This window comes from Neopelma chrysocephalum, unplaced genomic scaffold (assembly GCF_003984885.1).
Source record: "Neopelma chrysocephalum unplaced genomic scaffold, ASM398488v2 Primary Assembly neopelma1_25, whole genome shotgun sequence".
Taxonomy (NCBI): domain Eukaryota; kingdom Metazoa; phylum Chordata; class Aves; order Passeriformes; family Pipridae; genus Neopelma; species Neopelma chrysocephalum.
In genome coordinates, this window is record NW_020897694.1 from 44,551,350 (window position 1) to 44,574,783 (window position 23,434).

General features: G+C 39.1%; 1 protein-coding gene across 2 annotated transcripts in view; it reads right to left on the bottom strand.

Moving 5' to 3' along the window:
- The window catches only part of NLGN4X (neuroligin 4 X-linked), a 184,092-nt gene extending 161,647 nt beyond the window's left edge, over window positions 1-22,445 (bottom strand). For both annotated transcript variants that reach the window (XM_027675120.1, XM_027675121.1), the window contains exon 1: window positions 22,047-22,445. The gene's annotated coding sequence lies outside the window, so the exon portion shown is untranslated. The remainder of the gene's footprint in view (window positions 1-22,046) is intronic.
- Between the last annotated feature and the right edge of the window lie 989 nt (window positions 22,446-23,434).

The following is a 23,434-nucleotide window of genomic DNA, read 5'->3' on the forward strand; positions in this document are numbered from 1 at the left end:
AGATGGTCTTCTCCATCCAGAACCCTAACATTTTATCTAAGTATATTTTTTTAGTAAAATGAGTGCCATTAACTCCCTTTACAAACCTTCCTAAACTTTGAGATTATCTAACTGAAATTTTAACACATGAACGTGTCCAAAAGTTGAGCAGTCAAAAATGAAATATAGTAAGAATGCCTTTCATCCTAGTAGAAAGCTTTATATAAAGAAAGGGCAATGAGGTTACTAGTTCCATCTTTCTGCATTTTGCATTAAATCATCAGGTGAAAATAAATGTCTCAAACCACAATGAACGTAGAGAGGTGTTATCACTGGACTACAGTCTTGGTCCATTTAGACATAGTTCCCTTTCATTTAACTTGACTTTTTCTCTTCCTCCCTATCACTTGCCTCTTCTCCTTCAAAAGGTATTTAATAATTTGTTTATTCTAAGCAGTTTTTACCTCTGTAGAGATTATCATCACAAACTAAGGGCAGACACAACCACATCCTACATTGACGTGTGGACTAAAACCCACATGATTTAAACTGCAAAAGCGTGTTTCCAGTCTCCTTACTTGTCTAAAAATGATTGGTGAAAAAGAATGAAAAATCTTTTCTCAAAAGCAACTTGTGAGAAGTTGGGGAGTAGAGAGTAACAAACCCAAAGTACAACAGCAATCTTATATGATCCTCTTAGAAGCCTTTGAAAACAATCAGTGTAATTAAAAGCATTCAAGTATTGACTAAATAGATTTCTCTCCATTTCTCTAGATTTCTCTAGAAGGAAATTTCTTAATTCAAAATTTCAGGTGTTGAATGGTGCTCAGTAATAGGACCAGAGGCAATGGGCACAAACTGAAACACAGAAGGTTCTCTCTGAATATCAGGAAACACTTTCCTACCGTAAGAGTGACCAAGCACTGGTACAGTTGCTCTGAGAGGTGTAAGGTCTCCTTCCTTGGAGATATTGAAACATTGTCTGGACATAGTCCTAGACAAACAGCTGTACATGTCTGTGCTTGAGCACAGAATTTGGACGAAATGCTCTCCAGAGGTCCCTTCCAACCCCAAATAGTCAGTTATTCTGTTCTTCAGTGATTTTTTTCAAGACAGACAGAATATGCCATCAACACAGCAGTCTTTCCTGATTCAAAGAAGCCAGACTCCAATCAGTTGCAAAGGTTATAGCAGATGTTCAGTGTTTGGTTATGTCTAATTCATGCCAGTGAATCACTACATCAATTACTCAGATCATTATTTCTCCTTATAGAGCAGAGTCATTTGGTATTAGCAACTAAAGAACAGCTTGAACTATAATCTCTGACATCTCAAGTGAATATCTTTCGTGATAACTGAGCAAAAGCCTGATTCAAGTCAAGTAGAACAGGGATTGCTACAGTCCTATATCCCCAGGCATTATTCTGTCCTCAAAAGAGACAAGGAAAGAAACATATTTTAACTCTTTCCTAATTTAATTAAATCATCATACAGAATCAGCTGCCTACCAATGGAAAGTCACAGAGGAAAAGAAACAACTCCATCTTCTTCCAGCAGTACAAAAAATGTAATTACATGAAATGGGATGCATGCACCCTTACACCTATTTTAGCCTCCCTGTCGAGAAAAACACTTAAGTCTCTATCTGGCAACCATAGCCTTGTGAGCAAACATAAGCACATTTGATACAAGACTCTGTTTCACATGAAGTTTATGAGAGCGCCTCAAATCTTGGAGCTTAATGGCTCTATCTCTATTGCCTTCCCCTAGGCCTCATTCCCACAGTTGTTTACATAACAAGGCCTTCTGGTAAAAACATAATTCCCTTCTTTTTTGTGTATGTGAGGTTTTGTTTCAACAGATAAAATAACTGTAAGTAGGAGTAAGTGGGAAGAGAGGAGTAAAAGTAACTACAGAGCTGTTCCAGATCATGTCTCAACCTGTCTATAGCCCAGTCTGCCCCAAATGTTTCAATTCCTACCCCAGTTTGCAGTCTAAATACAGCCAGAATTTACTTTGGTAACAACAAGCAACAACAGAAAATTGCAGATAATTTATATCTAAGGCTCCAATTTGTCTTCCCTCAAATTCAATGAGAAGAAAAGTCTTTTGCAGGAAACCTTTCTTCCTCTAATTAAATTCCATCCTGGTTTATGTGGGCTGCCATTGAAACTATCAATTTTCCCTTCTCTCGCTGTTTTCAGGAAAGTTTTGTCAGTTTACCAAAATCATAGTATGTAAAAAAAGCAAATATTTTAAAATGTGCATCCTTTTTAAGAGGCAAAGTGTGACATACAGCAATGATGGTAGTCACTACCAGCGTCACTATTAGTTGGGAGTGCATGAGGAGAGTAAAAGAGCAGGGATCCTGTCTTGACCGGAACCTCATGACCAGCCCCATTCCCTGATCTCTAGAAGTAAAAGAGGCCGCAGCAAGTTAAGATGGATTTTTTTGGACAGAAAACTAAACTAAGTTACCTCTAAAACTGGGACTTGTCAGCTGCAGCACAACCTCCCTCTTCACTACCACATTATTCTACTGTCAGCTAAACAGTGTGAAGTCCTATAGCTCAAGTGGCAACAGGCCATATTGAGTCTTGAAATTTGACTTTAGATGTTTTGCTGAAGGTGTGGTCAATGTACTTGGCATTGTACGAGTTTTGGTTTCCTTTTCTTTTCCTGCAACTTACAATATTCTGTGAAGACCATGGGAAAAAATTAACAGAAAAACAAAGTCAAACCATATATTACAGGTGAGAATGTGGACCTAAATCCTTTTGATTGAGTTTAACACATTCAAAAGATATGTGTGCAATAAATGCATTTTGTTTAATGCTTCTACTAAGACTTGAGTCAAATGCAGAAAGTTAAATTACAACTTAATCACTGGTGCTGAATGAACCATGCAGCAAATGTTAGATAAAGGTTAAGAGTGATGATAGATCCCTGGAACACCCACAAGAGAAGCATTAACCCTTGGCAATGGATTATCTCAATCATCAGCTAATCAACCACTCCATGTACTAACTGAATCTATTAGATTTAGAACTCTCCAAAATTAGCATTGGACAGTGTACAATAATTAATTGAACAAGCAAATAAAAAACACAGTGATAATAAAAGCCCTTACATTTCCTCAGGGCAGGAAATCAATATATTGGTAAATTTATTTAAACTCCATTGCATGAACTGAGTAAGTTGCCTAAAATGTTTCCAGTGTCTTGGAATATTTGCTGAAGATTCTAAAGCTTCCCGAAAGTCAAATAAATCCTCTCTTGTCTCCCATCAGAAGCAGAAATGAAAAGATTTCTCTCACTGTAGTGCTATATATAAAGCCATTGTTCTGCATTTAGAACATTCTGTTTTTGGCTAGACCTTGCTTGCTCTAGGCTGTCAGTCATCTTTAGATCTCCTGCCTGCAATAGCAATAGGTTATATCATATGCTGTTGATTACAGGTCATAACAAAAACAAATTTATGATTGCCATGAGTCCAATATCTCCACTCTCTTTCCATTTATCTGGTTGAGAAGCCAATTGCTTTTCTCTGCCCTGCTGTTCCTTGGAAGAATAAATATATTCATCAGTGAATCAGCTACAAATATGCTGGCCTTTTAGTATTTCAGTTCCAAAAATTGAAGAAAGTCTACAGTTGCTTTGAGTAGAAACTAAGAGATTGATCCAGAGCCCTTTGAAGTGAATTAAAGTTCTCATGAGATCAGTAAACTGCAGAAGTCAGTCCACATATCCATGTCTCACATTTGCTGTCTCATACTTGACTGTAGTCTATTGGACACATAATTTTAGGACGAAATTGTGACAGGTAGCTGATAGCTGCTACTGGGAAATTATAAATCATACCCAGGAGCATGGTTGTGTAGAGCATTAAAAGGAAATATATTTTAGAAGTCTCTTCCACAAAAGCAAAACTGCTGCCACTTTGCAAGCCACAAGACAAATTCTACCTCAAAAAACTCCAAGAACTGATGATATACCCTGAGTTATACAGAGAAACAAAGCTAACGCTGACCAAAGCGGTACAAAACTGCATTGTAATGCTCTTCAAAGACCACAGTTCGGGTCCCAGAAGCTGAATGTCAGAGTACTTTCTGCCTGAGCAGAGTGCCCATCATCTGGAGAGCTGAACAGCACTGTTGTGTCACTGTGAGGATGTGTGTACTCAGTCCAGTAACTTGGAATTGTTTCCACGGTGCTGCAAAATATTTGTAGAAATACACCTCTGACTACATACACACTTCTGAAACAGACACGTGTGGTCAATATTAATATGGAGGATAATGATAAAGTGTAAGCTTGATTGCAGCCTGATTTTCAAAAGTTTTGAAAAACTGCGAGTTCAAAAGACCCCTCTGGTGACAAATCTCTGCAGCCATAAAATCCTTGTCTTTCTCAAGCACCAAGAACTCCAAATGTTACGTTATTTTTCGAAAAGTAATTCCCTATCTGTAGAAATTTTTCCCAACATAGGTAAGTATGCTAACAAAGGTATTCTGCATGAAAGTAACAATTTGAAGTTTCTACAAATAAACTAAATCTTCCACTAATACATAATCTTAAACACTTAAAAGCACTGCAGTTTACAGTTCTTTTTCATTCTTTTTTTTTCTGTTCATATGTCTAAGATGCAATTGAGATTCATAGATGGTTAAGTGATAAATGCCTCTGTTGTATCATCATCTGGTTTTAGTTAAAAATTCAATTACTAGATCTCCTCAATAAACAACAGGACATCAAGGCAAATGTTTATTGGTTTTGCTGTTGTTTTTAAATACAGCTCTTAACTTTTACCAGAGCTTTTAAATACAGCTCTTAACTTTGCATTATTTAGGGGAGGGCTTTATTTTTTTTTATTCTCAGAAGTTGAAAATTAACTTGAGATATCAAGAAAAAATTCTCTCTGTAGAAAACACAGCTCATATGCTTTTGAAATTAGATTCTTGCCATGTAATCACTTCCAAAGATGTGAACAGAGATTATCACTATCTTATTATCAGTGCACAAAAAAATGCTACTGTTTCACTCAGGGATCCAACTGCAATGTATGCCCTCACAAAAACAAACCTCTCATAGCTGGTATTCAAGTGACAGTTGCTCACAGTAAAAGAACCACTCCAGATGGTCTTGTTTTTCTTTTTAAGAATTTGAGTTTGCATTTGTGGGTTTTTTTAAATCACTCCTGAAAAAAAAAAAGCTGTACATATAAAAGCCATTCAAGATTATCAAGTGGATGCATGCAATGTTTTGTTTGACAATAAAACCCACCAAACATTGAAATGAGCTGAAAAATTCATGTACATATATATATATTTGCACAAATGACATTTTTTTAGAACTTTGAATTTTTTTTATTTGAAAAATATTTTTAAACATGAGTTTCAATTAAAAATAATTCATCTACATCTAATCCTTTAACACTTTTTCTGTGAGAAATATAAACAGCTGCTGCTGAATTCTATTCCCTTCTTTGGTACTCTTCAGTAAAATTTTTAAACAGAATTATTTGTCATTAATTGGAGTGCTCACCTATTATTATAAATAATAAAGCTAGTCTTCTGCTTCCAAATTCTTATATCGCAATTAATTGATAATGTCAAAAAGAGCAGGGATTTAGAATGTTCAGTATTGGCTAGAAGTGAAAACTCATGTTTTTATTGCTGCATTTGGGAGTTTAAATTTTATGTCCTGAGTTAAATACATTTAAACAGGCAACTCGTGGAGATTTTCTTTCTGAAATATTTATGAAATTTCCAGTGATTATATTGTGAACTTAGTCCTCTAACTATTCTATTGCATTTTGCCAACCTCAAAAAATTCAGCCACATCTCAACTGTTTTTCTGCTTATCAAAACTTGCAAAGGAATAGGAGATGATAGTCTGAGTCCTTAAACTCAGCCACAGTAAAACATATCTGTTATAATTATTTCAAATTGATGCTATGCCAATTATACTTTTTTCACCGCTTTTAAATTCAGAATAATTGAAAATCCTATACAACTCCTCCACACATTTTTCAAAAGGATGTCTTATATGAATGTACTTGGAGGTAACCAGCATATAAAATACTCTCTTTCTTTCATATATCATGATCTGCATACATCGTAACTGGGTAGTTTCTATTTTTTACGTATGACTAAAATCACTGAATGTTGCATAGAAGAATGAAATTTCTTGACACCACTAACCCACAACAAACTATGAGAAACCTGCCAGCATGCCAAAGTTCAAAAAGGACTACAGTCTGATGATTAAAGCCTCTGATATGTACAATAACCTCAAATTAAGGCTAGATACTGGACTATTGTTGCCTTAGAGGTTTTTTTATTTTTTAATTTTTGTAGATTTTAGAAGTAGCTGTATTATATCCCTTACCCTTAGCACAGTAGTTTACACACCCAACCCTATCACCCCATTCCATATCAATTCCCCCTAAATTCCATTAGTGTATTTAGTCTCTCTTTCAAGGTAGGCCTTCATTCTGTTTAAGAACATCTGCACCCTGGCCTGGACAACAAGATATCACCCAGGCAAAGCAACCTTCAAACCCAGAATTTCGGAAAGCCTCCAAGGACTGTATGTGCTCCAAAGAAGATGAAGGTGAGGAAGAGGGGGTCCCAAAACTCCCCCAGACTCAATTCCTGAGGGGCGGGGGGGGGGAGGGGGAGGGGAACGGCGCAAAGGCCAGGGGGTGGATGAACAGGGATTGGATGGACATCATTATAAAAACTGTAACACCTGGGTCGGCACCGCGCACGTGGTTTGTATTCCCAGAGCCTGAGAGGCTTCATTAAAACCTTCCCTTATCTTACCTCCCACTTAATTTGCCCTAGATTTTTTCTCCCTGAGTCTTTTAGGCAACACTATCAATGGCATTCAAGCATACTAGACATCCAACAATCCCACAACTTCATGAAGAAAATGCGTTTGAAAATGATACAAATGATCAAACGTCAGGAACTGTAGGCCACGAAAAGAGAAGTTCTATATCTTAAAAGGAAACCTGTAACTTTATATAAACAAAAATAACAATAAAGTGCAATTGTAAGGGACCTCTGCTTCAGAAATTACATGAGTATCTTAGACGAGGCCTTAGAACAACAGGAAAGCCAATAGCATATAGTCTGTGGAACAATGTAAACTGACCAAGATCAAGTTTCACGTGGTCAAATTCATTTATTCCTTAATCACACGTGCTTAATCTCATGCTGAAGAAAACCTTAAAAGGGTCAATTTCATCACAAAATTCTTAATTATTCCCATAAATTGCACTGAGAGCCTAGAATAATTAGTTTGCACACACCTGTCTACAGTTTAAAAGCAGATCTCTGGTATGCAAGGTGAACCAACCCACAGGGTACTCAAGGAAGTCAGCATATACTTTCAATACTTGCACTAGACATCAGTTAATCTGGTCAGCACCTGAAAATATCTAGACTGAAGGATGAGTAACAAATATTAATTTTTGTTACATTTTGTCATAGCTACAGCCAAAACAGACTGCATTTCCAAGAGATTCAGAACTATGATTTTCAGTGGCATCTGAGCTAAACTAGTAGTGTAAAGACCTGATATAGGAAGTAAAAGGCACTGGCAGACAGATAGAGTCCTCACTGATCTGACAGAGGCATCTTTGAGAGAGGGATACTCATTTACTAGTAGGGAAATCACTGAAATCCAGAGGCTGTTGGTGCCTCACACCAAAGTCATCTTCACTGAATCAGGTGTAGAAAAAAAGAAGCGTGAAATTTTTGTCATATAGCTCAGCATGAACTGATTATCTAAAATACATAGACCTAAAAATAAAATGCATTCTCCTGTGCAATATGTGCAATAGGCAGTTGACAAAAATTTTTCAACATGGCCTTACTGAATACATATACAATTCACAGTGGGAAACAGAGTAGCAGCCCTGTAAGGATCTTTCATCAACTGCTAATGAGTTAGGCATATTGTAAAATGAAGAAGAGGGTTTGTGGTTCCTTTTTTATTCATTCATAGTTATTATATCAGAACAGTTCAGAATCAACAGAGTCACGATTTCTCAGGTTCTTCAGTTTGCATCAGCCAACCTCTAAGAATAATTAATCTGAGACATCCAGCCACTGAATAACTGATCTCATGGTCTCAAGTAGTTACTTGGGTTATTAAGAAACTTTTGCATTCTTCCAATGCATAGCTCTCTCAGGAAAGAAAACTGAGGCTAGGCTTAAAAATCTGATGAAAAAAATCTGCCAGTGTTAGGAATAGTTTGAAAGACCGAATTAGTCAGTAACCAGATCAAGAAATTCTGTGGGCATTGCTGTTTGCCACTACAAAAGCCAAGATCATCAAGTATAACACTGTACTCCCTATTGTGGTACCTCAGCTTCTGATGAATTTAGCCATCTGATTATGCAGCATCATTCCTCAAAGTACAGTCTTCTGAATGTGGCATTTCTGGGAACAGCACCAAAATATGACAGCAGTAACTGTATGTGTTGTTAATGCCTGTGGCTAGATTTTGTATTTTGGAATACCTTGAGGCACTGGGTAATGTAGATGTTGGGCAATTCTTGTGATGATTTACAAAGTCATAGTGCATCTAAATGTACCATGGCAATTACTGTTTGATAAATGATTCAGTCTTAGGAAGAGAGGACACCCTTCCTTCCAAAGCATCCATTATGAAATAACTGAAGTTATAAGGGGATACAAAGTCACCTCGTAGTTTCAAACAGTGTACAAAAAAGTACTGATTCTATGTATATGAATATAGCAAAACATAAAGTAAATTCTGGGGTTTTGCCTTAAAATATCACTATATAGTTTAAAAATAAAGGTATTCTATGGATATATTATGTCTTTACCTAGAGCAAGCCAAAAACAAACAAAAAGACCCTTGGAATTCTCTATACTCTCTCTTTTTGAGAAAAAAGAAGTATTCAGGCAAAAGTTCTATGTTATGTCTACATGACCCTGATTTTTGTATCTCTAATGTTAAGTTTAAGTGATCTAATAGGAATTTTTCATTCATGAATGCTCTTAAGGCATGTTTTGCCTTGAGTTTACTAATATCTCAGCCTTACTAATGCCAAGGCTCTGCAATTCACAGCTCCTTAAGTTTTCCCCTAAGCTGTTGAGGCAGTGTTTTCCAGAGCCTCCATAACATATTTTTTCTTCTTCCCTTGATGTTCTCAAACTCTGGGTCTTGTGTTGTTATGATCACAGTCTTGCAACTGTAAAATCCAAAGGTTTTGTATGGCAGGTACTTGTGGAAAAAACTACAACTACAGAGAACGGTCCCTCTTTTGCCCATCCTTCTGCATCAGCTTCAGCTTTCCTGGTCTTTTGTTTTGTGGAGTTTAGTTTACAACAGAGAAACACAAAATGTAGTACATAGCAAAAAAAGAAATAATAAACATTTTAATACTTAGTAAATATTGTCCAATAATAAATTTTAATAACCAATGTGCAACATTTGAACCCAAAAATTACCATGCTTCAATCAAGACTTATAGCATCAATAACTTAAACAACCAATGCTCTTTGTGTAAAAATATTTATGAAAACCTAGAATGAAAATTCTTTTCTATGTCTCTAGGCTGCCATACCAGGGAAAAAAGAAAAGAAATGAAGTCATAGAATCATAAAATCACAGAATCATTAAGATTGGAAAAGATGTCCAATATCATTTGACCAAACATCGCCATGTCAACTAAGTTCCAAGTCTAGTTGTTTCTTCAACAGTTCTAGGGATGGTAAATCCATCCCTTCCCCGGGATTCCAATTCCTTCCAGCCCATTCCAATGCTTAACCACCCTTTCAGTTAAGCATTTCTTCCTGATGTCCACCTGACCCTCTTCTGGTGCAGTTTGAGGCTGTGTCCTCTTGTCCTATCACTCGTTGCCTGAGAGAAGAGGCCAACCCCCACCTCGCTACAATCTTCTTTCAGGTAGTTGTAGAGAGTAATAAGGTCACCCCTGAGCCTTCCTTCTCTCCAGGCTAAAGAATCCCAGCTCCCTCAGCTACTCCTCACAGGACTTACTCTTTAAACCCTTTGCCAGCTTCATTGCCCTTCTCTGGACTCGCCCCAGCACCTCAATGTCTTTCTTGAAGTGAGGGGACTACAAAACTGAACACAGTATTCAAGGTGTGGCCTCACCAATGCCGAGTACAGGGGGATGATCATTTCCCTGGTCCTGCTGGCCACACTATTTCTGATACAAGCCAGGATGCCATTGGCATTCTTTGGCCACCTGGGCACACTGCTGTCCAGCTGGCTGTCAACCAGCACCCCCAGCTCCTTTTCTGCTGGGCCACTTTCCAGACACTCTTTCCCAAGCCTGTAGTGCTGCATGGGGGTGTTATGACTGAAATGCAGGACCCGACACTTGGCCTTATCCATCTTCATACAGTTGATCTCAGACCATCAATCCAATCCTGTCCCGATCCCTCTGCAGAGCCTTCCTACCCTACAGCAGATCAATACTCCCACACAACCTGCTGTCCTCTGCAAACTTGCCCTTGTGGAGATCATCAATAAAAATATGAAATAGGACTGATCCCAAGTACCCAGGCAGTTCTTAACCCAGAGAAGAGCACACCTGTCCAAGCCATAGGCTGCCAGCTCCTCCAGGAAAATGATGCAAAAAACAGTATCGAAGGCTTTGCTGAAGTCCAGGCAGACTACATCCACATGCCTGATCCCCTAGTTGTCCTGTATGTGCCATGTCATCACACTCAGTCAACTTACTACCTTCGTGATCTTGGTGGATAGGTCAGAGTGACTACTGGTCTGACTTTAGTTACATCCAGATCAGAGAACCCGGAAGCATTTCCTAGTCTGAGTGTTGAAGCTATATCCTGATGCTGTACTTGGGCTAGGCTCACATTCTTGCTTTCTCCTATCCTTCCCAAAGTGGTCATTTTGTGCATTTCTGAAGCAGGATTGAGTGGTGTTGCAGGTTTGCAGTTTTCTCAGTCTAGATATCTGAAAACCATTTTGCCTTCTACAGGACATTAGACAATAAAAACTGAACAAAGGAAAAAGAAAGAAACAAAAAATAAATTCATTCCTTTGTTCTTGTCCTCCCTCCCCCAAAAAATCTATTCTCAAAGATATATGAAGGAGTCTGGAAAGCATGTAACAGTCTAGACAAAGTCTAGATTCTTCATCTTCCTCTAATGTATTCTCTTTTTTCTTTTTTTTTTCTTTTGTGGAATAATGTTTATGTTTTTGGAAATAAAGGCAAAATATTGTTCTAAAAAATTTGAATTCTTCAGCCAAACTTTTTGTCAATCTCCTCTACAAAAATAGTTCTGGGCTGAGATATCCTGTTACATAAAATGCAATGCTTATTTATTTATAAAAAGTATGTACTATAAATAATGAATCCCAGTGCATGTCAGAGCAGAAAAAGAAATTGCTGTAAAGTAATAATGTTGTAATTGAGGGTTTTTTTTCCCTCCATTTCATTTTTCTTCCTTCTGTACATGAAACTTCTATCTGTCTAAACAAAAAGTCTGAGCACATACTAGAAATTACCATGGATTAGGAATTAAAACATTTCCACTTGACTTCAAATTCTGATAAAATATAATCCTGTATAGCAAGAATCATCTTAAGGGGACAAATAAACTTAAAATATAAATTTATCTCTAAAAATCATTTAAGTTCTAAGCCTATTTACACATACTAAAATGTGTGCCATGTTCAAGAATCCCATTTTCACCACCTCCTGTCATTCACCTCTATCCTTGTCTTAACTTTTCAGAGTGACAGTGTCAAGAAGGTTAATGCAGTTACATGAATTTGTGATGGACCATTTCACTCACATTCACTAGGGCAAACATATATAGCTGGTAGGTAAACGATTTACTCCACAGAGAACAAGTTCTTCTTAGCTGAAAGGAGATTCTCTGCCAAACGAATACATTAAATGATGAGATTTTAGCTGCAAAAGGAGGGGGAAAACCCTGGAACCTGACTATCTTTTTTTTTAAGCACTAAATACTTCCAGACACTCAGTTATTAGGCATAGTGTCACTGAAGAAAATGGTATAAACCAATGCAAAAACAGTAATGAGATCTTAGTCACGCTTATAATCTTTTAAATATGCAGATCACAGAAAGGGAAGAAAAATTGCTCTTGAAACTGGTGTTGTATACATAATGTCCATTTATATATATAGGGGAAGGTTGTTTATTAAGAACATAAATGGCTGGTACCCTGCATCCTCTGAGAAAAAATTGTTTTCTTCTAGGTGCTTTATTTCTTACCAAACATCTACTATTTCGAGCTAAGTAGAGTAAACCAATTCTATTTTGCTTTAAAAAGTGATCAGAGAAAAGTTTTGGAACTACGGAATATAACTTAGATGTGAAGTAATGGTACAGCGGCAAATGCACACTTTTTATCAACTATTACATTAATATCTTTTGAGTGATGTATATGAGTAGGATGAAGATCCATTTTACTCTAATTTTCTTCCCCTCTCCCCCCATGTACCAGTGACAGAACCATTAAAACCCACATAGTTTGTTAAGCCTGCCTTTATATAATCCCAGGTAAATTTCTCCACATTCTACACGCACTTCACTACAAGAATAGTTTCTCTGAAGAACTGCAGATTAATAGTAAAATTTGCCATGTGGGGAAAACAAACAAACAAAAGCACACAAACAAACAAACAACACTAAAAATGGAAAAGCAAACAAAAACTCCAACACCCAAAAAAGCCATGTATTTGAAATGAAACAAAAAATATGATTCATTATGATTTGTAGGGAAAACAGTATAAAAACAAACAAACAAGAGTTCCTCAATAGAAATATATTCAGTGATGATACCATTGGATAAGGTTTCCTTAAAAAGCAATGGCTTTACTTCAGTAAATACTTTATTTGGACAAAAATATTTTAAAATATTATTCAGAAGAAAACAGACTTTATTTCAAAGCACACAATCTAGATTCCTACAGAGTGATGATGATACGAAGAATCATACTTTTTCCTTGACCCATAACTTCTACTAAATTGCACCCCCTCAGACTAAACCATACCCTCATGCCCAAAACCATCACCTCCTCTTGTAAATTTGCCTTGACTCATATCCTGCTACCATAAGTTCTCCAGAATATAGTATTTGAACCGCCAGTCCTCTTAGTACTACACTCTCTATGCTCTTGTATGTCTGCTATCTCTGTGCGTTATAACATTCTTTTTCTATGAAAGTTAATCATATTAACTTTCCTTTGAAACTGGTCATCTGTCTGGAACTCATTCTGTTACTGCAGACGGACTATGATGGGACTCTTGAGGCAACAAGAAGAGAAAGAAAATGCCCCACCAAGTCAGGGATGATCAGTAAGAGAGGGAGGGGTTGGGTCATTTAGGAAGCATCCTCATCTTGCACAGAGCAAAAGGTAAGAACTAGAATATGCAGTCTCCTCATCTTAGACATAAATAAGCTTAGTGCTTAGTTTTCGGGCCTTCAGAGGTAGAAGCTGTCTTACAAATGCTATCACTACTGTTAAGAAACTCATTCATTTTCTCTTCCAAAATGAGACTGCACCATCTCTCCATCATCCTTATTGATGTCTCAGGCTCCCCCAGTATCTTCTCCGACTTTACACATTTTGGTTCCTCTTTAATAAACCAGCTCTAACTGGTTTCAGAAAGCAGTGAAGTATCAAGGCTAACCAAATGGTCACCCTTTAGGGCCAAACAAAAACTGAAATCTACTAGAGAAGGATATTTCTATGAAGTGTTATTATGCAGTGATCATTAACTCATATACAAAATGCAAGACTTTTTTAGCTTTCCAATCTTACCTAGCTGATAGCTAAGAGAATTCAACATACTGCCACTATTACAAATGCTCCCATCTCCTGTCCTTTCTACGGCATTACTAATGTAACTTCTACATTGCTAATATAATTTGAATTGCCAGAACAAGAAGTCCTTCACAAAAAGATACTCAAATTCAGCATAACAGAACGGCTAATGCAAATCGCCCACGAGATAATGTTTTTACTTCAGCTATTGAAGCCATGGTCACCATATTGACCAGTATTACACCTTTATTGAGGTATAAATGGAAAACATTTCATAGGCTCTGAGATGCTAACACAAATTACAAAGTTGCAGAAAAAGAAAAAACAGACAAGCAAACAAAAAAAACCCTCTTGTGCAAAAAGAAGAAATAGAAAAAATTAAAGATCCTAACTACATGCTCTAATGTCAGTTTTCTCAAGCTAAAACTTTTATAGACAAGACAGATTTGGGTAGGAGGACAATTAACTGGAATATCATATTTCCAAAGCCAACAGGGAAAGGAAAATACCAGGTTAATTGAATATTAGAAGGTTAATATACATTTGCTACACAATAGCACAAAAGAGGATGGACCAGCTCTTCTAGTGAAGAACTACTTTTCCTTGTTCTTGCATGCCTCTCCATGACTTTAACAACTCCATGTAAGAGAAATGGCACATGCTAAGTGCACCATTAACCCCCTGAATTTCAGTAATGTCGCACCTCTGTACCAAATCAGGGCAGATAAATCAATGCAGCCATCCCTTTCATATCCAACAGTATAAAAATCTTACTGGCTTTTCTAGTTTGCTTTTTTTTTTCTTTAATAAAAGTGCCAGCTGGCCTGCATTATCATATTACTAAGGCACTGTATCTGTAACATCTACATGTAAAGATGATATCAAACCAAAATAAACAAGAAGCATTTATCTTTAAAAACTCTAACTCAAACACAGTTTTACCTACAAGGTCTTGAGAAAAAGACATAACAAATGTAAGTTTAAACAAGGTAATGTATTTTCTTAACAACTGTTAAATTATTTAGATCAAAGCAGTAAGTCCACCTATCCTGCACTATAACTTGTGCAGCTGAACCAAAGCAAAATACTATGACAATGAGCATGAAATTAATATGCTAGCTCTTCCCTAAGGAGATCTCCTCTAGCTCCACGATTAATTTCCAGTTATGCCAACTGCTATTATTTAATCTGTCAAAACTACTGGATCTACATCATCTGTCCCCAAATTCACCACCTGCACATTTGGAAACTACACACACCGAACATTTCTAATTCAAGCAGCAGACCTACTGCTGGCTGTGTTAATACAAATTCACAGCCTCAGGCACCACAGCTCATCTGTCCAGCTGTGCATAATTTGCAGAAAGTTCTACTTCCCCTCACACCATTGTATACTGAGTACTTACCTTTACTTTCATGCATATGATATAACATGCAGTAGGCAGACCTAATAGTAATTACATCAGTGATAGAGATACATTTGGCTTGGGAGACTACAGCAAATAAATCAGTCACTATGTACCTGACTGGGAAGGAACACTAATGAATGTTGTCCTGAAGTGCTTCATTGAACCATCTGCACTGAAGTTTGGGTGAAAGGTACATTTCATACAGCAATAACTCCCCAGCTGCTTCCTGTAGTTGTTGCTGTGGTCTTTCTTTGCTCTTTGCTTAAGACATCCCATGAAATACAGGTTTGAAGGCAATTTCATTAGCAAAACTTAATGGGAAGTTGGGAGGAGACATTTAAGCTCTGTGTATGACATTGCCAGCTCTATGCAAATACCCCATACAATTTTATCCAAATACTGCTTACTCATAGGATCTGACCAAAAGCCTTTTGAAATTAACAGGAATCTTCGCATTGAATCCAAGAAGACCTGATCGCACAACAATAGTCTGTCAATGGTCTGTTTACCTACATCCTATTACCCAAGTATGAATGGTTTATGCTACATCCAATAAGAAAATGAGCAAAAATGTATTGTACATTAGACAACATATGGTTTATATAGTATCCTATATGAACAATATACTAATTTTGTTCATTTGAGAAGACAGATCTGGAAAACACTCACAGTAGATCATAAAACAAAGAATCATATCTCAAAGCATAATATTTCTTATATCATTTCCAAGGAATTGGTTCCGTATAGGACCAAGTGCTCAAAAGAGGTATTTCATGGACAAGGGATATAGATTGTTGGAGTAAAGTAAGCAAATAAAGAGAAAGAGAGAATAAAAAAAGCTATCTATTTTCAGAGAAAGAATTTTTAGATGTGTGTCTTGGTAATTAAACCATTGATAAATTTTGAGTAATTCCCTGCTCTTTTTAATTGCAGAGTTCTGTGCAGTGCTTGCAAAAATCTTTTATTTGACAGAAGAAAAACTGTCCAGCACATCTACTTTCAAGCATAAGATTTATACAAAACTTAAAAATTAAGTCTAAAATCAGTACTACAAAAGTCAGTACAAAATGAAGGTATAGAAATAAACACTAAGAATCTGATTCCATTCCAAATTCTCTATTTCAAAAGAGGCTATCAGCTTTGTCCCTGTTTTATTACATTTGGATAGATATGAAGTAGGGCTTTTATATATCAGAAGTCAAAAGTGTGACATATAATGTAGTATTTGTTTATTGGAATAGAACAAATAGATATTTGGAGGTGATTATTGCAAAATCTGTTTTGAAGCAAAAAAACTCACCAAACAGAAGAGTTACTGAAGTCTGTCCACTTACTTTCCTCCAGAGTTCAAAAGTGTAAAAGACATCCTATTACAGAAAATATAACTAATTTATTTGAGCCCTCTCTATAGTATTTCTCTAAAAAGTGTGTTTGGAAGGACTTGTTGGCATTAAACTGAGTATCCTTTCACTAAGGGTCCAAACTGATATTAAAACATCAAGAAGCTTGATCACTAACCCAGATACGTCTGGCAACAATATCACAAGACCACCACATGATGGCACTGACCAAGATGGCTGGTCAGTTCTCGAAACACTATAAACTTGACAGCAATACACAGAGCTTGAAAAATCTGTTCCTTCCAGATCTGCACTGGGCCTGTAGCCCATCGGAACACTACAGTAACAGACATTTTCAAAATAATCAAGCCATTAGACCACTTCAATTAACAATTTGGGACACAAATCCTATTCATGATTGTCCTCTTCCATTGCTGGCTGTCCTAGACCTCTTCTAATTGGCAATGACTACCTCCACTTGGAGGACAAAGGAAAGGTCTTCCCTCTGAACTCATCTGCACGGAGAAGCAGTAGGCTATCTGTTCTTGTCTACTGTGTTCAACAGATGCAAATCTGAAAAATACTGCTAGATGGAAGTTTGCTAACATCAAAACATGCCACTGCTATTGCATCTGTCATCTATTATGGTATAATAGTGAAGTGGCTTAGTCTTAATGTTCTATGTAAATAAATCTCAAAAGTATTTTTATTTATAAAATAAATTCATACCCAAGTAAATACAAATTTGTCTTTATATTCATCTTATCTACGAAATCATAACAGTCACTGCAGAATTAGTAAGAGCACCATTCATTTTCAAAGCTTACCTCTATTGAAAAGTTCAGCCTCCCCATCAAGTTGCAAATCTCAGTTAGTACAGAAATAACAGAAGACAGACAAGCGTGGAAAATCCTAACCAACCCTCTACTGAAGCTAGTCAGTGGCATACACTTTCTGAAATACGTCCTTTGACACTGAGTAGTGTGTGGGCTCAGCACAGAAGACAGACGAAAGAAAGAATCATACATTGTGACATCAGTGACTACAATTTATTTTTAGATTATTACAGTACAAATCTGAGCATTCCTAGCTAGGGATCGTTCCAGCATGTGGTAATGCATTCGGTTTGAACTAACCATGACGCTGGTAAAGCCCCACTGCAGATCTCACAGGATAAGCCAGTGTTCTACAAGGGCTGCTTCTCATCAGCCCCTCATGTGAGCTATACATAAAGTAACCTTTTCTCATATACAGCTTATTTCTAATGTCAAAATTCATCCCCATGAGTTTACATGGGTTAAAAAGGGATGAACTTGCCAGTAACATCTCCAGAATAATTTCCTACCTGTTAAATTCAACCACTGCAAACTGTCTATAAATCCTATCTTTCAATTTTTTCTTCTCTACCCTTTCATCCATTTCGAAGTTGAGAACAGTTTATTACCATTCTGCCCTATCTCATTGCTAAAAATTTCCCAAAAGTATTGTAAATAAAACTTGTTTTTCCTCCACAAGACAGCAAGGTGTTTTTTCTTTTTTGTGTTTGGAGTTTTTTTTATTGTTGCTTTTTTATTTTTCTTTCAAATCCAATCTGGGGACTACTAAAACAAACACAATGAAAAGTGGAGAACTATTAAAAAGTGACAGAGTTGAGTACATAACCCTGTCAGGTGTGAGGATCGAAATGGCTCACAGCTTAAATGCTTTACAAACATTTCTTGAGAGCACCTGAGTTGAACTGTGACAGAGAATAGCTGCAGCTGGACATGAGATACTTACATTGATTTGTGCAGCTTGTGTTTATGTTTTATTAGATTTTTTTATTTCTTTAAAGAATGTCTTTAATCCAGTGCACACAACTAACCAATTTACTCATGCAGAAGAGATCTTGAATCCAAATGACAAGTCTTCAAGCGACAGAATGACTAAATTATATGCTGGTTAGAGCATGATGCTTATTCCTGTCCTATCCAGGTGGAGCTGTTCTTTACAGTATGTGATTCAGCCATCAAACAGCAGCATGCATGTTTGAAAGGCCAAGAGGAGGCTGTATTGAGAACCTGTCAAAAACAAATGTGCAAACCTCTATGTAGCAGTCAGTAAACGTTGCTTGAATCACTCTTTTGTTAAAAAAAAAAACCAAAAACCACAAATTCTTTTTTCTATATGATACCTTTAATACAAAGCTTCAGTTTCTGCCTCTTGCCTTCGTCTCTACATGACAGGCCTTCAGCTGAAGGATACTATTCAGATTGACATTTTTATCAAATGTAAAAATTTTCAGGTGAATGATCTGCCCAAGAACATAGGATCAGCTAAAAAGGTACAGCATTTGTAAGAATACAAAATATATAGGATAGCACGGCATCTCCAATAAACTTACCAGTTTTATCACTTGTCCTAATTTAATCCAGTTGGACTATTTCATTCGTGCTATGAGGCTTGGTTTTGTTTGCTTGCATTGTGATGCCTTTAAAAGAAATGACACTGATCACTGTGCTTTGCTGATCAAGAAAAAAAATTGGGAATTTTTGAGTTTACAGTCTACATGTATGCATATGTATGCACTGCATTTTAAAATAATAGTGGGCAAGTGATCATTCCCTCCAGAAATACAGAAGAAAGAAAATGTATTGTCTTACCTATATAAATGTATTCCAGTACGGACCAAAACTAAGGGCCAGTAAATTCAATTTAAAAAAAGGGGAAAAAAGGATTCAAATTAGCTTTGAATTAGCTTGGTCCTCTTGAGGACCAAGACATTTTGGACGTCAAACTGAATTTCAGTTTTAGTATCTGGTACAACTTAATAGGTTGCACTTCCACACAACACACCAACAACAATTGGATCTATACGATACACAGGCATATCAATTAAGAAGCGAGAGAAAGCAATAATAGCTATATATTTGCACACAAAGGAATAATACTTTCAAGATTTTATAAATGAGGTCGAAATCAAATTTCTTTTTCTCTTATTCTGAGAAAATTACATACAACTATAAACACTGCTGTTTTGAGTAACAAAAAACTATGACATTTTCATGTTCTCAGACTAATGATTCATTGGAATATGATTCATAAGACAATGCACGCAACTCTACTCAGTAAGAGGTACCTTAATACACATCTACACAGGGGCTACCTATATAGAACCCTACAAAGATATTGACAGAATACAAAATACATATTTTTAAGTAAAATGAAAATAAAATGCAGGGTTCATTTGACACATGAAATCAGTTCACTTTTAAAAAGCAAAGCCATGCTTTAATCTAGGAATTAAAACCAGTGGAAATAATTACTTCTTATGGTGACAGTTTATTTCTTTAGTGCTAACAGAGTGCTCTACATTTAATAATTAATAAACCTAATTTTCGTCCAAAAAATATGGACTACTGCCCTTTCATTTATGAGATGTCTATATTAGCAGTTGCACTTCTCTTTTTAGAGGAGAAAAAGATCACTGATTTCCATTTTGGTCTAACTGCTCGCAAATTCCTCCAATTAAGAATTGTTTTCTAATCACCTACTTCTCAACACATGGATGTACGCCCTCAACATTAACAATTTAAAACCAAAATCAGACTAGAATTTTAGCGTGGTTTGCTTTCAACACTTATCAAACATGGCTCAAGAGGTCTTTTGGGGGTTTTGGGGGGGAGGGGTTTTGGGGTTTTTTTTTCGTGCTGGTTTGTTTATAGATACAAAACAACTAAACATATCTGTGCGTTTCAGCCATCCCTACGACAGGTAGTACCTGCAAAAGCCTGTGGCCGCAGACAGCTGAACACAGGCACCCTGTACCGCAGCTCAGGTGCCGCCGTCCCTCCCGGCTCACCGAGCCTCCTCCGCAACGGGCTCTGCCGCTGGCCGATTCTCCGCCTCCACTCCCGCAACTTTTCCCACCTCCTCGCTCTCCCCGCCGCCCCAATCCCGACAACCCCCGCCCAAGCTCCCCTCTGGAGCACCGCTCTCCCGCGGCGGGCGCGGGGCGGGCGCGGGACGGCCCCGCGGCGGGCGCGCGGCGCTGCGGCGCGGGAGGCGGCGGGAGCGGCTGGAAGGGCCCGCACCGCCACCTGGCGGCCGCGCCCCGCCCCTGCCGCCGCCGCGGCCCCCGCAAACTTCGCTCCCCCCACGCCGGGCACCCGAACCGGCCAAGTTTCCCGACCGTGCCGCCATCTATTCTTAGCCCTGCTTCAGGCACGACGGCGGGACACCTGCCCCGCTCCGCTCCCGCTGCCCTCGTCCCGCACCCTCCCGCAGCGGCTGCATCCACGGGGATGTGTGGGGAGGTGGGCGGACGGAACGGCAGCCGCGGTGGGGCCGCCCCTGCTCCCCGGGGCGGTGCGGGACTGCCATCGGCCTTTACCCTGGGAAAGGGCAAATCGCGGCGGCCGCGGAGGTTCCTCACGCCGCCAGCCCCCACGCCGCCCGCCCCAGCCTCAGCTTTGCAGAGAAGCCGATTTATTGCCGAGCTGGGGATGGAGTGGGGGAGTGGGGGCGGGTGGCGGTGGTGCTTGTCTTTTTTTTTTCCCTTCTTTTCTTTTCCCCCGCCCCCCGCCACCGCTCCGCGCACGCTGGCTCTTCCCAGTGCCAGTCCCCGCTCATCACGTGCGGAAGCCCATGCCCATCACAAAAGCGGGCATTTTACCCGTGCCCGGAAAGGAAAGAAAGAAAGAATAAAAAAGAAGAAAGGAGAAGGGAAAAAGGAAATTTAAAAAAAAAAAAAAAGGAAGAAGGAAAACCCACCACGGAATAGCTCAAGCGAAAGCGGGTGAACCGCTTAATCCAAGAAGAGCAAAGATTTTCTCTGAGCAGCCGCCTCCCTTGTTCTCTTCCCCCCCCCCCCACCCCGCCCGTCCCCGTCCTTTTGCTTTTTCGTGCTTGTGGTGGTGGCGAAGAAAGTGGTTAACCAAAAACCTACGTGTTGGTTTTGTGTTTCCCTGAAAACCACAGGCGCACACAGAGCATGAGGTAGCGCTCCTGCCCCTCTCCGCGCTTGCAGGAAACTGTGGCTTTGCTCTTTCTCTCTCTGCCTATACTGCAGATATTTTTTCCTCCTCTCCTCCACACTCTTCTGTTTATTTGGCTGTAAGGCAGAGCTACTTTGTAAACATCTCACACAGAACCCCAGAGCCTTTCCAAATAGCTGATTGCAGCAAAATGCCTCCAAACAAATTATGGTGCAAAGGGGATATAGGGGACGAGACCGAAGCGGGTAAAAAAGACATAAATTTGCATAAATATCGATATGTGACAACGAGATCGCGTATGATGGTGGAAATGTCAGAAACAAAGTATCGCTTTATCATGATGGGAAAGTAAAAGCACAGACGACTGCAGCAAACTGCTCGCCCTTTGCCAGAGTACCAACTGCAACACCTCTCCCTCTTTCTCCCACCCTCGCCGAAAAAAAAAGGGGGGGTAGAAAAAGCAACAGAAAAAAAAAATGAACACTCAAACTGCAAATCCGGTACTCCTACCTTAACACTGGGATAGCTGCAGAAGCATAGGGGTCTTTTTTACACAGCCAGAATCTTTCAGGAAATCCTCTCGGGCTATCATGCAGCCAGGATTATTCACACACGGTTCCTGCTCTCCTTTTTGGAATCCAACGCGATTGGCTTCTCCAAAGGAATGCAACGACCACGAAAGGGGGGAAAAATTAAAAATAACAACAAGAAAGACAACAACACTGGATTTGAAGGAAACTCGTGTTCTCGGTTGTAAGCGACCTACATTCAGGCAGAAAATTCATTGCAATCAGTGCAAGAGGGAGAGTTGAGTCTGCGAGTAGGAGCTGTGATTGCCTATGCAGAGAGACCGAGCCGCGGAGAGACTGATCTGCAAGGCAAGGAGAGCTGGGAGAGGGAGATGGGGGGGGTGGGGGGGGAGAGAGGAGAGAGGGGAGGGGGGGAGAGGTCCAGGCTGTACCAGGCGCTCTCCTCCCGCTATTGGACCAAACTGAATGAAATTCACAAAGCCGGCAGCCAATGGCTCCCCGCAGCCGGCCCCATCGCTACAGAAACCGCATCTCCATCCACAGCCCCCTGCGAAGGAGCGTCGCATCCCCGCGCGAAGCGGCGTTGGCGGAGCCGGGCTGGGGACCGGGGGGCTGCACAGGTGGGCGCTGCGCACACGAAGGAGTGAAGGTGTACCTGTGTGTGTGTACGAGTGTGTGTGCGCTCAGGGACATCACACAATACAGGCTGTCGATCTCTCTGCTCCATGATCATGTACAGCGAGTGCAGTCTTTGTTAACCCTTTGCAGCTGCAGTTTCTACAGTACCAGCCTGTTGTTACCATATTCACGTATTTGCGTTTTCATGGGGCTGACAGTATAATTGCACTCCAAGCAATGAAGCATTTTGTTCCTGTACCACTTCCTCCCATACAAAACCAGCAAAGTAGACATTTTGCCCATTGCCCAATCTCTAAAGAGATTTTCTTTTTTCTTTTTTTTTGTAAGCAGACCAATTATTTGATGTCTGTATTTTAATTCGCTAACCACTAAGCTAACTGATGGTCAAGTATGAGGACTGAAGAGGGGGCCCTGCGGTTATTGCTAAGTACTACAACACAGGGTCTCTGGTTTACTTCCTGTGTATAGTTTCAGGCTGAGGGCAGTGTAGCAAATATGTGCTCAGGCCTCCAACAGATATGCTGTGTTTCACTCCACAGCATGTCCCCTTGATCAGTTTAATAACAGCACTTAACATTGTCCAGGGTGTGAGACCCTGCACTGAGAATAGGTGGGGATTGGCTGAATTCTCTGAGAACAAAGCAGAGAACAAAATAAGGGGATCTGGAAAATCTTTCCATAATTTGAAAGAAAAATCATATTCATACCTTGAGGAGACCTCCAGCCACA